The sequence below is a fragment of the Zootoca vivipara genome, chromosome 1 (genome assembly GCF_963506605.1).
Source record: "Zootoca vivipara chromosome 1, rZooViv1.1, whole genome shotgun sequence".
Classification (NCBI taxonomy): domain Eukaryota; kingdom Metazoa; phylum Chordata; class Lepidosauria; order Squamata; family Lacertidae; genus Zootoca; species Zootoca vivipara.
The window spans coordinates 97,029,363-97,046,374 of NC_083276.1; positions in this window are offsets into that span (position 1 = coordinate 97,029,363).

Genomic DNA, 17,012 nt, shown 5'->3' on the forward strand with positions numbered 1-17,012 from the left:
GCAGATAGCATTCAGGATGCTGAACTTTCTGTCCTGCCGGTTTTTGAATTCCACCTGTCCCCATTAAAAAGAGGAAGAAATAACTCTCTTTATGGGAAATATGCCATATATTTGCCCAAAAGAGTTGTGTCAGGTGGTGTGGAGACTGTAATGTCCACATCGGAATGATAGTGGGAGAGGTAATCGACCAGCTGAAGAACTGGTTTGCAACACACAGGTTCTTAGGACAGGTTGTTACATGTCTTCAAGCCTGGCTGCTATTTTTATTTATTTATTTAGAAAATTTATACTGTGCCCTTGAGTAAAAACTCTCAGAGCAGCTCCCAATCAATAAAGTATAATAGATTGATCAGAAACAGGGAGGCTTTGTAGCTGACACTGTGCTCTACTTGATTGCAGTTTCTCTTTTATCCTTGATACTGAAGGATGTGCAAGACATAAGAAAATCTACATTAGGAAGTTATCATATGAGCATCTATGTAATTTTGTTTCAGAGTTTGCATTGTAATACTCTCAGCATGCAACAAAGTACTCCAACAATGCCATCCTATATATACATGTCAGCTCAGAAGTAGGTAAGCAAGTAAAGCATTGCAAAAGTACATAAGTGTGTATAAACATCGCAGTATGACTGCAAACTTTGACAAATGGGTCTTCCTAAGTGGAGCTGTGCTGATAATTCAAGAATACCTTTTCGAAGTACCTTAAGATTGTAGACTCAGGCTGCACTGTTGCTTGTAGGCTGATTAAAATCCCTATTGAGGCTGCTAGGATTTAAGAGGCTTAGTTGTGCACAGGATTGCAACCTCAGTTTGTATTTTTGGCATATCATTTTAGTGCTCGTCTTTCACTGTGCTGTACATGGAGGACTAGACAGATGCTAGCTGTTGTGCTCCATATGTATGCATTATGGTAGGCTGTTGACTTGTGCCCCAGGGCCATGTTCCTTCCTACTTCATTACTTCTGTTTGAGCAAGGACATTCAAACAAGCTCTGTGTCTTGTAGCTATTGTTTCCAAGAAGTTACCGCTGCCTATATAATTATGAAGCATATTTTCTGCATTGGCAACTGCAGTTTGAATGCGAAGTGCTATGTTATGCTATATGAAATCTGGAAACCTTTCTCCTAGATTTCTTGATCAATAGGCTACTTTGTATGAGGCATGTGTAGAAGTCCTTTACTTACCTTGTTTTTCAGGGGCTGTCTGGGCTTCTTTTTGCCTAATTTTGGGGGCTATCCCATCCTGTCCTGAAGAATAAGGGTAGTTTACGAAGTATTGTATGATACAGAACAACACATGCTCCTTAAGGGTTCTCTGAAACTGACAGAATTTTAGAAAGTGTAAAATAAATATTAGACTAATCTTTAGCTTGTGATGTGAAGGTGATGAGTATCGGAGGTATCGGCAACAGCAGGTGTAATAATGGTATCTCCCCCTCCCTCTAGAGCACAGGTAGGGAGCTCTTTGGATTCTTCTTGGCCACACTCTCATTCCCCAGACCACAGGGTGTTTGCCTGGTTGGAATGTGCCCTTGAACTCAGATGATGCCCCTTCCTTCCTGGATGGAGGATAGGGAGGGCTGGGTGAGTGTGTGTAGAAACCTGCCTACTGTTCAAAAGTAAAATTTACATTCATTGCTGCACCCACTCTGGCCCCACCTAGCACTGACATGTCCAGGAGTGAATGTGGCCTTCAGTCTGAAAAAGGTTCACCTCCCCTGCACTAAAGTAGGGGTAGGGAATATAGCTTCCCCATGAACCGGCGAGTGTTGCATAATAACTGTAGGTGGAGATAAGCCATTTCAGCTTCCTTTTCCTTCTTTGCACGCTACTTAAACATAGCCAGGATTTGTTTTCCTTCTCTACATGGCAGATTGCAGCCATAGCCCTTCTCATCCTGTGACAAGATTGTGGCCCAGGCATGCCACATGCCTCAGGGATTTGTGCATAGGCAACCCAGGCCGTACGATGAGACTCAGATATGCCTCTGATCTTCTGCAAGAAATATATATATGAATTAGTATGCATGTATTCCATTGCATGTGATTGCAAATATTCAAGCACTCACACTTCTCCTTCAGGAACAAATGCATATCCTAGTGTCTGCATGTATTTACTGTTTACATAGCACTTCCTTAGGCAGTTATATTTGCATATCTCCTCTATTTCTGCATTTGAGGATTCTCATCTTCACACTTCTTAGTGAGGTCTATTGAAAGATGCAAACAAGAATGGCAATCAACTGCAATAACTATAGTGAGAAAACTTGGGTAGCTCTTTCAGAACAAGGGTAAACTGGGAAAAAGGAAGGGCACGTGTGGGAAAGAGTTTTATAAATGCTTTGTAACTGGCAGATGTTCTGAGAAGTGGTGAGAGACGAGTTTCCCGGTTGATATCCAACAGACCAGTAGCATAATTAGTTGGATAACCTGAGAAATTATTCTAAGAATGAGGTCATGAAATCTTCTGGGTAATTATTTTCAGCTAAGTGGCCTCCAACATTGTTGCCATCTGGTTTTCTAAGGAAAAATTATTTAAATGGGTTAGTTCAGTAGTATCAAAACAGTCTTATGTTGCTGTGCATATAAATATATACTATAGTATTCCTATACCCCTGCTACTGTTGTCTAGGGTTGCCATATTTCAAAAAGTAAAAAACAGGACACCCTGAAAGTTGTTCAGGTTTTTTTTTTTGGAAGACCCCAAAATTGTATTGCATTAGAGTCCAGGTGGTACTTAGGATGGAGAAGCTATTTATATATTGCTTTATTGATAGTTACATCAGTGCCTAATATAAATAATTGTATTTATGGATTTTAAATTGCATTTCCTATTTAATATATTACACATCACCCTAGAGGCATTGGTGCGGATGACACACAAATGAGTAATCTGAATTCAGGCAGCGTCAGGTCTGAATTCTGGAGGGAAGTGGGGTTGTCATGCAAGACCTTCCCATCAACTATATTTGTGCAACCCACATTTCTGGTATGTGATGGAAACTTTCAGCCTAACCTACCTTGCTGGGTCGTCATTAGAATGAAATTGGGAGGGAGTGGGGGAGAACCATGTTTTCCACCTTGAGATCCTTGGACGGGGACGGGGGGGGGGGAGAAGAGTAAATATGTAATAATAATAAATAATAATAAAAACCTGGCAGAGAAAGCTAATCAGATCACATTAATAAACTATTTAGATTTTGCGGGCCACACATGGCCCCTTTCTGTTGACTGGTTTGTAGCAAAAGGGTCCAAACAGGCTGCTTAGACAGGTAGAGAAAGGGAGGGGAGGCTCTTTTGTAGGTCAGCAGCTGTAAGGGAAATGGGTCCAGCAGAAAGCAGGAGGTGTGTTTAAGAGAGTTAACAAAAACCACAGGTGTGAAGGGAGGCTTGGGAAGATGTTTGGAAGTATGGTATGTGAACAAAGATTGAAATGCATGAGTGACAAAGGGAATGGTGCTGGCCACACTGAACAGAAATGATATGTGACAGGAAAGAGTTCTGCTGAATGAAAATAGAAGTTGTGGGAGGCAGGAGTGGCGGTGGGGATGGGGTGGAACAAAGAAGCGAGGTAATATCAAACTGATTGGGACAGTGAATGCATGAACGAGGAGGGTGGAAGAAATGGCACAGAAAAAGACATGGTATTAAGTGATGTTGAAGTAGAATGAGCGGGGGGTGGGGTGGGGGAGAGACAAGTGTGTATGCCAATCAGACCATGACTTGAATAGGAGATAAGGAGAGAGAGGAAAGGAGTGTGAATTTGCAAGCAAAGTGTGGAAGGAATGGCATGGCAGACACTTTAGCTTTTGCGATGGGAGGATTCCTATAAACAGGGCTGTCTTAAGCATATGTGGCACTGGGGTGCAAAGATCCTCCCGGTGGGCCCCTCCCACCAGGTTGCCCAGTCCCAGGGCAGAGCTGGCCGGCCGCATCAGCATCTCACTAGCTTGGTCGCCCCTGAACCCGTAGCAAAAGAGCCTACCGCGGCGCTCCGACTGACGGGCAGGTTCTCACCTGGACTCAACTCTCGGGCCCCAGACTCTTGGTGTGGCGCCCCTGAGAGCCTGATGCCCAGGTGCCCTGCACCCCTAGCACCTATGGGTAAGACGGCCCTGTAGGCTGAAGAGTTTGGGGGCCCTGTTTCATTACAGAATTTTGTTAGGAGCTAGTTTGCTGCATGCATAAGACTCAGCACAGTGTGTCAGTGTGTGACTTGCAAGTAACAGTAGGAATCCTTCCTACAAAGCAGTTGTACCCCTGCAATAATTTGGAATGCACCCCCCCCCCCTGGAAAAATAATGGGGGCAGTGACTTTTGGCAAATGAAAAAGTCACTGGATGTACCCATGTCTTCTGTATTTAACAGGAGTAAGGCAGCTTAATCGAGAGCACGTGCAGAAAAGTGACAAAGTAGTAGTAACATTTAGCAGGACTATGGCATGAGCTGCCAGTTTGGAACAGAAAGAAAGTTTCTGAGTATGAACTCATGTAAATGTGCTGCCTCCTTTCTAGAGCACTGAGCAGCACATGGAGCCCTTGCAAAAACTCTCATTCACTTTGTGCAGAACCGCCTCTATTCATCTGAATGGGTTGACCTTTTGTGGATGTGGGAGCCCCTTGTATGCCAACCTGATTTCCTGCACCTGCAAACAACTGCAGACTTGGTGCAGTTATGGCAGGTGGTAGTGAGGATAGGCTGGATAGCAGAAACCAGAAAGTCTCCGACCAAGTCTAGCATGGAGATAGCTATGTTTTAAGCCTTTTGATTTCAGTGGTTTTCAACATCCAAACTCCCTCTTGGCTTATGGCCATGAGCACCTGCTGCTTCATCAAACATACTTGGTGCTTCCATCAAGTTACAGACTTTGCTTCAATGTCTTTGCTTTACATGTACTAAAATAACAGAATAAAGCTAGCCACGATTTCTTGGGTAAATAAAGCACTGTCAGAGAAAAGCTCTACCTTCAAGAGGCTGGAAGTATCCTCCGGTGGTTGTTTCACAATATTTCTTGTTCTTTGGGAAAGCTCTACATGTTCAGAAACACAAGTGGCAGCGCAAAAGAGGCGGACTGGTAGGTTACAGAATATGTGTTTGCTTCTGGGTGCGAGCAACCACTTCTGTGCCAAGGAGATTTTTCTGAGAATTGGTATGATTGTGATTGGTCTTCTTCTTTTTTAAAAATAATAAAATAAAAATAAGGACATGCTCTTTTTCTGTTTCCTGCTAAACTTGCAATGTAAAAGCAAAGTGCCCCCCTTGAGATGAATTTCCTGAAGTCAGAAATACAGCTCTCATGGGAATCATTTCAAAATAGCAAATGATTTAATGTTGTGATGGCAAAGCATAAAGAAGTAATCCCTGATGTGAGGATATCTGCCTATATGGGCACAAGTCATAACAGGACTGTTTCTACACAGTCAGAGGTGAACTGACAGACCGAGGCAGTCTGTAATCTGTGGCTAATGAAGGCTACCTACTGAGTCTCCCTGGAGGATGCATAACTTTGTTAACCCATTTGACAGATTTGCATGTAACCTCAAAAAAACAACAACAACATACCCACATCAAATGTTTAATGTATGAGATGGTTGGATTAAATATTTCTAATTATCTCCTGCAAATGTCTTCCACTGATAGGCAAACATGTAATTCTTCCACTGGACACCATTTCCCCTCAAGATGCCTTTATTAATCATTAAAAAAGATTTAGCTACTTGTGCATCTCTATACCTCTGCTCTGACACTGAGCTGTTCTCAATAGTTCAAACTTAATAAAGTGAATTATACCAAGTGCTTGCTGAGCACTGGTATGAATTTTATCCCTCTAGAGACTTGTCATTTCAATGCATTATAGTAAAAAGTAAAGGGACTCCTGACCGTTAGGTGCAGTCGCGGATGACTCTGGGATTGCGGCTCTCATCTCACTTTACTGGCCAAGGGAGCCGGCGTTTGTCTGCAGACAGCTTCCGGGTCATGTGGCCAGCATGACTAAGTCGCTAACATACAAATATTTCAAGTGTTTTCTTCTGCGCTAAATATGAACTATAGTTGTGCTCGCATTACTTTTATGTTATCTTGACTCTGTTGGAATGTGAGAAGTGCAAGGCCACATTCTTTGAGGGGGGGGGATCCTCACAATCCACAATCCACAGCTTATTTAGAAAGTTCAGCAAGACTACAGCAAAGAGTCTTTGCTTTGCAACCACTTCATACTAGGAAAGAGCATAAGTGAAGGGACTTGAGTTATCGGATGGACTAAAACAAGCCCTTTGGGAAGTATCAAAGCGTTGAAATCTGGGACTTAAGGCAAGAATGGTTTATTATGTACTAATCCACAACACCTTCAAACACAGCATTGTCTGGCATATTAGTTTACCAAGAATCCAGATCAGTATTGCTCATGAAAAAGAAGAAAAGTACATCATACCAGTCCACACTAGGGCAGGGATATGGAGTCTGTGGCCTTTTAGGTGTAGCTGGATTCCAGCTCCCATCAGCTTCACCCAGAATGGCCACTGGACAGAGATGGGGTCCAGGGAGTTGTAGTCCAGGGGGGTGAACCTGGCTTACTAGCAGTATGTGAAAAGGATCTAGGGGTGGAGCACAAGCGTCACATGAGTCAACAGTGTAATCCTTGGAGATTTTTAAGTAGAGGTTGGATGTCCATCTGTCATGGATGCTTTAGCTAGGGAAGCTTTTAATGTTTAATAGATTATTGTATTTTGGTATTCTGTTGGAAGCCACCCAGAGTGGCTGGGGAGACCCAGTCAGATGGGTGGGGTATAAATAATAAATTATTATTAGCTAAGATTCCTGCATAGCAGGGGGTTGGACTAGATGACCCTTGGATCCCTTTCCAACTCTATGGTTCTATGATTTGAAGGGTCACAGGTTCCTCATCCCAGACAGGTTCTCCATCCCTATTCCTGAAAGCTGCTTCAAGTTTTAGGCATCTTGGTACTGTGACTCTATGATTAGTGTTTCTCACTTCATATCCTCCATGTAAATGCTACATGGAGTAACACTGAGAGTATTGTAAGTGTTTTAGATATAATCGAGATTGTGTGTACCTTTAGATTAGACTATAAAGCCCCCTGTGTTTAGCTTTGACATGTGTTGATTTGATCTTTAGGGTGGCAACCTGGCAGAAAGCAATACAGAATCTGTCTGGCAGCTGTTCACCTGTTTGATCCCTGAAGTCAATTGAGTGCTGCACTTTCTTTCTCAGCTAAATGCCTTTCTGGACTAGGGCAACTATAATGAGACACCCATTGTGGAAGGTACTACACAGCATTTTCTCTAAACATGGGAGTCATGCTTCCTCAACTAGATTAAACAACAACATCACAGATTCATTCTGATTTTTAATTATCTGTTGTTGTTGTAGAATGGTGGAGAAAAAGTATTTTCACAAAATAAAATGATAGAGGAATGCTTTTAATGAAAGGGTTTGTTTTTTTGGGGAGGGGGGGGTATTCCTTCTAAAAGATAAATGATTAATGGCACCAACACTGCCTTCTGGATCACCTTGCAAGAGGTTTCCTTCATCAATCTGGCAAGCGGATTGTATAGCAGTTTGCACCCTAATTAAACTCCCCAGTTGGGAATGTGCTGTTTAACAGATTACCTGTAGTTAAAGTGCAGTCACTGGAAATGTAGTTAACTTGTCGATGTTTAATACTGAGTTCCAAACATCAGTTTTTTTAAAGGGAAAAAACAAAAACAAAGAAAGCAGGCTCATTGCAACATAACAAATGCTTCCTTAAAATTAAATATCTAAGTTACAGTGAGTCCTGTCTATTTTATTCAGAAGTAAGCCCCACTGAGCATAATGAGGCTTACTTCCAGGTAAGCGTGCATTGGATTGCAGCTTCAGCAGTGTAATAACAGCAATGTTAGGTATCTCATAATTCCTCCTATTTCATTTGTTTGGTAATTTCATTGAGGATAAAATATTTCTGTGCTATAATCATATCACCAATAATGCCTTAGGTTTATTCCAGGGCAGAAATTCAGGTGATTGTCTCCACTTTGAACCCAGGAATGATATTAAGTATTTGATTATTTCATTTTTTTATAATAATTTTTATTGATTTTATACAAACAAAACAAACAAAACAAACATACAATATAAAACTGTCCCTTCGTTTTCCCTCCACCCACCGGTCCACCTCTGCCACCAGTGGTACCCGTGAGCTTTAAGAATCAAAGGGGTCCTTTGTAAGTTGGGTTTGGCCTCCCCCCTCCCTCCTCCCCCCACATCCCCCCCCTGCCACTGAAAGGACAGGAATGGAGGAGCTCTGAGGATTGGTTTCCCCCAGCTCTTTCATAAACATGCATAAACAAATATAAACATAACAACAATAGGGAAGAGTTTTAACTCCCCAATTCTTATTATCTTAACATTGTAATTGTGACTTCCTCGAAACTCTTCCTCCTGGTTTTCCTAACAAACTCTAATTGCTTATGGCGGGTTTTCTATTCCAAATTAAAATCCTTTTCTTATAATATTAACTCAATCCTCCTCCTTTTCCATGCTGCCCTCCCACAGGCCCCCTCCTGCCACAAGAGGAACCTGTAGGGCACAGCATTTCCAAGGTTCCATTAAATCCCCTCCTCACCCCTCTGAGTACCCCCTGCCACTGAGTATCTCAGAGTAAGGGGAGGAGAGTAGGCAGCTTTCTGCCTAAACACCTATCTTAACTTACAAAAATTTACATCAACCTAAAAATTCTTTCCTAGGCCATTCTTATAACTCCCTCAAGAAAACACAGCTTTTTTTCTTTCTTTTTTACACTCCATCTCCTCTCCCTAAGTCTTTCCCCCCAATTGGATCAGCATTTCCGTTAACAAGCCAAGATTTCGAAAACCGTCTTTCAAAAGCCAAGACAAAACCTTTTAACTAAAATTTTCACCCCACACCCATTCTTTCCCAAATCCATCTCCAGGCCTTTGCCCCCCCCTGTCCCTGTCCTTCCCATCCCACAAAAACACCACCCCACATTTTAACCCCTCCAGGATCTTCAATTCCATTGATCTTTAAATTCCTTTGCTTCTCAATTTCTTGCTCTGCTTGTTTTTCTTCCTTTTGAAATCCATGCTTTGCTTCATCCCAAACATATTTGTTATAGTCCAAGTCCTCTTTAATACTTTCATCAAGTTGTTTCTCCTCACACACAGTTTCAGACTCAGCAGTCTTCAAATCCAAATTGTCCTCTAAGTCCTGAACTTGGACTTCAACCTCAACTGATGGTAAATTGGGATGTTGCCGTTCCTTGTAAATGTCCTCCCATGTTTGTAGATAGTTCAGCACAGCCTCCTGGAAGGCTCGAGAGTACTTTGTTTTCATACTTCTCTTAACCGCAGACAAACAGGAGGTAGGGAACAAAGGGTGCTGGAAAATTCCTTTCTCAGACGATCGACTCCATTTTGGCTGTTCTTTCCCTTTGTTCTTTAACTCAATCACAAATCCATTCTTAATTCCAATTTAAATAGTTCTACCACGTTTTCAATCAATTTTTACTGTTCACAGCAATGCAATAAATCCACCCGGTCTTTTAACAGTTTGACAGCTTTTGACAGCTGTCAAAGCGCTCTTCCCCTTAATAATGCTGTACCTCAAGGGGTGCCGGACTCAGGAGCTGAGATGGTTCGAAAAGATCTTTTTTTTCCTCTCGGGTCCACAGTCCCAAATACTTTTTCGTCGTTCGGCTTAGGTTTATTTAAAGCGCCTCCCAGTTTTCCATTAGGAAGAGACCGACTTCTGTTTCTTTAAAGTCTCTCCTATTTTTCCAATTAATAAATTTAAAGTCCAAATCAAAATTCCACTTACTTCATGGAAATCTTTAATTTTATTCGGAAGAATCCGCCGCTTGCCGGGTCAGGACTCGGAGCTTCGCTTCTCGGAGGTAAGATATAGCCCAAAATGGCTCCCGCGGTTCCACCCCGCCGGCTCTCGATCGCTCTACTGAGCTCTCGGGCAGCGGGGGATCCGCAAAACGGAGCAGCCGCTGGGCGCGTGAGTCACCGGGACTCTCTACCCGGTGCTTTTACGGGGAGTCCGCTCGCTCTGCGGACTTCCCCCCCCTCCGCGAGGCCAGGGACTTCGGCACGTGAAGTCCCTGCGTCCTTCTCTCCGCCGCGACAGACCGGAAGTCAAGTATTTGATTATTTCAGTGTGGCTTCTACCCAAGATAAATGCCACTAAATGCAGTTGCTGGGTTGGTTGGATGATCTTGAGCGAGTTGTTTTCCTCCTGCCCCCCTCACCACTAAGGGTAATAAGCAATTCCAATCCATTCTCTGCTACCAAATGTAATACATTCCTTAAACGAGGACTTAATGGTCTGGAAACAGAAGGCTTTTTGAACTTTAGATACCTATAAACATTGGTAGTAGCTAATAATGCAGTGGTAATTGCCACACTGAAATCAAGTTATTCTATAACATTAAAAAATTGCTGCTCACCGAGTCTGGGTTTTGGGGTAAAGCAAAGGCAGGTCTCTTTTTGAGCTGGTCCAAGTGGTGATCAGGTTGGGATCTGCACATGTAGGCTACTAGAGATACCACTATCTATAGCATGGGTAGGCAAACTAAGGCCCAGGGGCTGGATCCGGCCCAATCGCCTTCTAAATCCGGCTCACAGACGGTCCGGGAATCAGTGTGTTTTTACATGAGTAGAATGTGTCCTTTTATTTAAAATGCATCTCTGCGTTATTTGTGGGGCATAGGAATTCGTTCATTCCCCCCCCCCCGCCCCAATATAGTCTAGCTCCCCACAAGGTCTGAGGGACAGTGGACGGGCCCCTTGCTGAAAAAGTTTGCTGACCCCGATCTATAGTCTCTAACCTAACATTCTTCAGATGAAAACTGGGACATTCTATTCTGCATTGGTACCACTGCTTTAAAGGGATAGGCACCCCCTTTGCCCCCAAGTCCCCCCTCTGTCTCCTTCTCTAGCATCCTCCCACCCACCCCTCCAGCATCCTGGTACTTCCATCTGCATGCCAAAGGGAAAGGGAGGGTTTTCCCCCCTTCTTACCACACTGCTACAAGAAAGCAAAAGGGAGCTGGAGTGCTCAAATGATAGGAGGCTATGGAGGTGAAGCGTCCCTCCTTGTTAATGTTACAGCTCATCCGAGCATCAAAATATTCCGCACAATTTATTTTGTTGCAATAAATTAATTTTGTTGCAATAAATCTGTTTCTATTATTGAAACCCAGGATTGTATGGGGCCTAAATAATGTATGTACCGGTATATGTGTGTGTATGTGTAATTCATACATTCATTCTACATATATTGCTGCTCCTCTTATTTTACTCTCATGGTGCAAGCCTGGATGTTTATCTCCTTGGAAGTAAACCCCACAGAGTGCTAAGTATTTTGCTCACAGGAAAATGGGAGACGTGTGTAGGATCACACCTTCAGTTGCGACGTACTTTTTGAATGTGTGGTATGTACAGTAGATTGTAAGTTCCTGCAGGCAGGGACCTAATTATTCCAGTGCCGCTCTGTGTAACCCTGTAACAAAATAATCATAGCAATAATAGTGTATTAATGTGAGAGAAAAATAAAAAAATTCCTTCAGTAGCACCTTAAAGACCAACTTAGTTTATATTTTGGTATGAGCTTTCGTGTGCATGCACGCTTCTTCAGATACACCAGTGCATGCACACTGGTGTATCTGAAGAAGTGTGCATGCACACGAAAGCTCATACCAAAATATAAACTTAGTTGGTCTTTAAGGTGCTACTGAAGGAATTTTTTTATTTTGCTTCGACTCAGACCAACACGGCTACCTACCTGTAACTAGAATAATGTGAGAGAGTTAGTTCTCCCCCTGGTACAGTATTGGAAAACAGGATACCTCCATGTATATATTTCAGGCTAAAGCCCTGTACTTTATACCTTTACCTGGGAGTAAGTATCAGTGAACATAATGGCTTTTGCTTATGAGTTGCAGTCCTTTTCCATGAGTCACAGCCTGGCAATCTGATTCAGCGCATACTTACTCAGGTGTAGGTCCCATTATGTTTAGGAGTGCTTACCCTCATGATGTGTATGTGGAAGATTGCACCCTGGTGCCTCAGAAGTAAGTCTACTTGATCCCATGTCCGTGTTTGGGTGCAATAGGACCCTTCACACAATTACTCTGAATAAGATTTCATTGAGCTCAGTGGGAGTAATTACTTCACCTCCCCTAAGAAACCTAGCCCTGCACAACCCTAACCCACGAATAACTTACTCTTATACACACCTACTCAGAAGTATGCTCTGCCTCGTTCAGTGGAATTTACTCTCAGGTAAAGGCATTGGATGAAAGGAGTCAATACAGCTCCTTGCCAAGGGAGCCTAGGTATGCCTCTGCATGTGGGTGGATCCCTGGGAGAGACAGAGTCAAGTGAACAAAGGCCTGCCTTGCCTGCTGAAGGGATCGAAGGAGGCAGCGAGACACACAGGCGTAACTGGGCAGCTGCCCTTCCTTCCCTGGCCGAGAGGGAGCCCAGTGGGGAAGAGTCTCAATGGGCAGAGTTCTCTGCTGCCTTCCAGCCAGCACCTGGCAATGAAACCCAAAAGCAAGCCCTGAGGAGGGGCTTGTGATGGAGACCACATGCCAAAGGTCTGGATTCTGGAAGGAGATGTGAGGGCTTTGACAGGGTCCCGGAGTCCACCCACCTTCTTCCCAAAGCCCAGTAAGCGCTAACTATGCTTTGGAAAAGAGCCCTCATGTCTCCTTCCAGTGTCTCCCTTCCCGCCTCAGGAGCTGCTTCTGTGGCATCTGCCCGCTGGCCAAGGGAATTTGGGATTCTGAATGACCAAGTGAGAAGCTGTGATAAGGGTTTTCACAACTGTCCTGGCATTTTCGAGGCAGTTGGAGGATATACTAACCTAGATGTCACGGTTGACTAGCAGCACAAACATGACCTCTTATTTTTATTAGATAATCTTCATTTTATTGATGCCTCAGATGTTCACAAAAAGCTTTGAATTATGGTGCATATTTCCTTGATCCATGTCAATTACTTAGCATCTCTTACTTTTCTAGTAGAGATGTTAATTTCATACATATTCTTTGATCAAAAAGAAGAAACGTGACCTTTTGTATTGACATTGATCGGTGCTGACTTTGTTCTATGTATGATTATGATAGCTATAATCCTTGTCTCTTTTTTATGCTATCAAGGTGCTCTGCTTTTGCAAGAGTGTTGTGCCTGTCTTCCTGCGGAAGTGATTTGGTTCTTCAGTGTTGTTAACTTGGCCTTGGTGGTAATTATATCTATTGTCTGATATTTTTCAACTGGGTGCCTTGAGGAGGCTGTTTGAGTTTCTGCATCAGTGTTGTGAAAAAACACATGTCATGCATATAAATTGCAAGATGACCCATTGCCTGTTATTTAATGTTAGAAAGCATTGTTTAGCTTTTTGCTTATTGTTTTAGGAACAGATGAGTGCATGTACTGAAGACAGAATGCATTCACCCTTCAATAAACTTAGCAAATGGAAACATATGCTAGCTGGAGAGAGTTTATTTTGGCTTTGAGCCTATGTGAATAGTGCCATCATATAGTTCAGACACTAGGGTGGAATCTAGACACATTAAAAATGCTGTGAAAATGCTTTTTAAAAAGTTTTGGAAAAATATTGAATTTGCCATAGCTCACCATCGCCATCTAGTGTCACATTTGTATAATGCACTTTACCATACACTTAAAACATTTTATTTGCAGATATATAGTTGAGTCCCCAGTGGCATGGGACTTCGGAAAACTTAGGGAAACGCTGGGTGAAATCCCATGGACAGTAATACTAAAAGGGAAGGGAGTTCATGATGGTTGGGAGTTTGTTAAAAGGGAGATATTAAAAGCACAACTTCAGGCAATACCAATGAGACGGAAACATGGAAGGTGCCTAAAGAAGCCAGGCTGGCTATCTAAAGAACTTTTGACTGAGTTAAGATTTAAAAGGGATATGTACAAAAAATGGAAAAGGGGGGAAATCTCCAGAGAGGAATTCAAACATATAGCCAGCACGTGTAGAGACAAAGTCAGAAAAGCTAAAGCACAGAATGAACTCAGGCTCGCTAGAGAGGTTAAAAGCAACAAAAAGGGCTTTTATGGGTATGTCCGTAGCAAAAGGAAAAACAAGGAAACAGTGGGGTCACTCAGAGGAGAAGATGGTGAAATGCAAACAGGGGACAGAGAAAGGGCAGAACTCCTCAATGCCTTCTTTGCCTCAGTCTTCTCCAAGAAAGAAAACAACGCCCGACCTGAAGAATATGGAGCAGATGATTCAGCAGGGGAAACACAGCCCAGAATAAGTAAGGAGGTAGTACAAGAATACTTGGCTAGTTTAGATGTATTCAAGTCTCCAGGGCCAGATGAACTACATCCAAGAGTATTAAAAGAACTGGCAGAGGTGATTTCAGAACCACTGGCAATAATCTTTGAAAATTCCTGGAGAACAGGCGAAGTTCCAGCAGACTGGAGGAGGGCAAATGTTGTCCCTATTTTCAAAAAGGGGAAAAGAGAGGACCCAAACAATTACCGCCCAGTCAGCCTGACATCAATACCAGGAAAGATTCTAGAGCAGATCATTAAGCAAACAGTCTGTGAGCACCTAGAAAGAAACTCTGTGATCACTAAAAGTCAGCATGGGTTCCTGAAAAATAAGTCATGTCAGACTAATCTGATCTCATTTTTTGACAGAATTACAAGCCTGGTAGATGAAGGGAACGCTGTGGATGTAGCCTATCTTGATTTCAGCAAGGCCTTTGACAAGGTGCCCCATGATATTCTTGTAAAGAAGCTGGTAAAATGTGGGCTAGACAATGCTACCATTCAGTGGATTTGTAACTGGCTTACTGACCGAACCCAAAGGGTGCTCATCAATGGCTCCTCCTCATCCTGGAGAGTAGTGACTAGTGGGGTGCCACAGGGTTGTGTCTTGGGCCCAGTCTTGTTCAACATCTTTATCAATGACTTGGATGATGGGCTTGAGGGCATCCTGAGCAAGTTTGCAGATGACACCAAATTGGGAGGGGTGGCTAACACCCCAGAGGACAGGATCACACTTCAGAATGACCTTAACAGATTAGACAACTGGGCCAAAGCAAACAAGATGAATTTTAACAAGGAGAAATGTAAAGTACTACACTTGGGCAAAAAAAATGAAAGGCACAAATATAGGATGGGAGACACCTGGCTTGAGAGCAGTACATGTGAGAAGGATCTAGGAGTCTTGGTAGACCACAAACTTGACATGAGTCAGCAGTGTGATGCAGCAGCTAAAAAAGCCAATGCAATTCTGGGCTGCATCAATAGGAGTATAGCATCTAGATCAAGGGAAGTAATAGTACCACTGTATTCTGCTCTGGTCAGACCTCACCTGGAGTACTGTGTCCAGTTCTGGGCACCACAGTTCAAGAAGGATACTGACAAGCTGGAACGTGTCCAGAAGAGGGCAACCAAAATGGTCAAAGGCCTGGAAACGATGCCTTATGAGGAACGGCTTAGGGAGCTGGGTATGTTTAGCCTGGAGAAGAGAAGGTTAAGGGGTGATATGATAACCATGTTCAAATATATAAAAGGATGTCATATAGAGGAGGGAGAAAGGTTGTTTTCTGCTGCTCCAGAGAAGCGGACACGGAGCAATGGATTCAAACTACAAGAAAGAAAATTCCACCTAAACATTAGGAAGAACTTCCTGACAGTAAGAGCTGTTCGGCAGTGGAATTTGCTGCCAAGGAGTGTGGTGGAGTCTCCTTCTTTGGAGGTCTTTAAGCAGAGGCTTGACAGCCATCTGTCAGGAATGCTTTGATAGTGTTTCCTGCTTGGCAGGGGGTTGGACTGGATGGCCCTTGTGGCCTCTTCCAACTCTATGATTCTATGATTCTATGATTCTAGTTGTATCTGGGTGGAGTCAGGTGTGTCATGGTGTTTTTCTTGTTTTAAGAGACAATAAAGTTATTGTATAGCTTCCCGACTGGCCTGCCCTCTAAGCCTTCTGTGACAGGACCCAGTCATACTGTATACAAATGAATAAATTAGATGCTTGTTATTTCAAACTTCACCTGGATTAAATATTTTTTTTATGTACTGGAAACCTATCTGCTCCTGCGGCCACCGTGTTTCACATGGAAGGAGGCTTGAGTACATTTATCAGTGCTTGCAACTGCAAAAGAGAGATTTGGTTCTCTGACTGCTAATTGAAACCCAGCCTTTTAGATCAACTTTTAATTGGCAAAAATAGGCCTGCAAGTACATGCAGATCTTGCCCCCCTCTGTTTGGAATGCTGTTTTCACAATTCAAACGGAAGCCTGGTTACTTGGCAACTACATAAGCTCTTATAATGAAGCCCAGAAGTTATAAAACAGATTACTATAAATGAATAGTTCATGTACATATTTTTTTCACAAGTTAATTGAGATTATATTTAGGAGCCTTCACTAGGTGCCAATTCAGATGCATCTCCTCCTCCTTGAAAGAAAAGAATGGCAGGAAGACTTTTGAGAAGTCAAATGATTACGTATCTTAAATAAAATGTTAAAGAAGAGGCATAGGATGCTAAGGAGTAAAAATTTCTGTGTATTTAAAGGGTCATGAGATGTTTTGAATAGTACCTGCTTGCTGGGGAGAGTGTGGTTTCCTTCCTGCATACAGAACACTGGAGAATTTTTTTGTAATATTCTTGCAACTATACAAGTAGAGCACAAGCATTCAACCCTAGAAGACATCAGGTTGGCCCCACACCATAGCACAAGAAATAGGCCCTGTACCCCCAAACTGTTAACCCACAGTTTTCGATGCCTTTGTGTCAATTTGAGCCAAAATTGCTGTTATGAAGTCACAGGCAAAGAGTTTCATCAGCCTCACCCATTAACTGTGTGTCTGTGTGTGAGAGAGACCGGTCCAATTATTCTTTCATTCTAACCCTGAGAGAGTGCCAATGATACCCCAGCCATTAGCTCCCATCAGAAGATTATTATGTACTATTAACAAAAGAAAAACC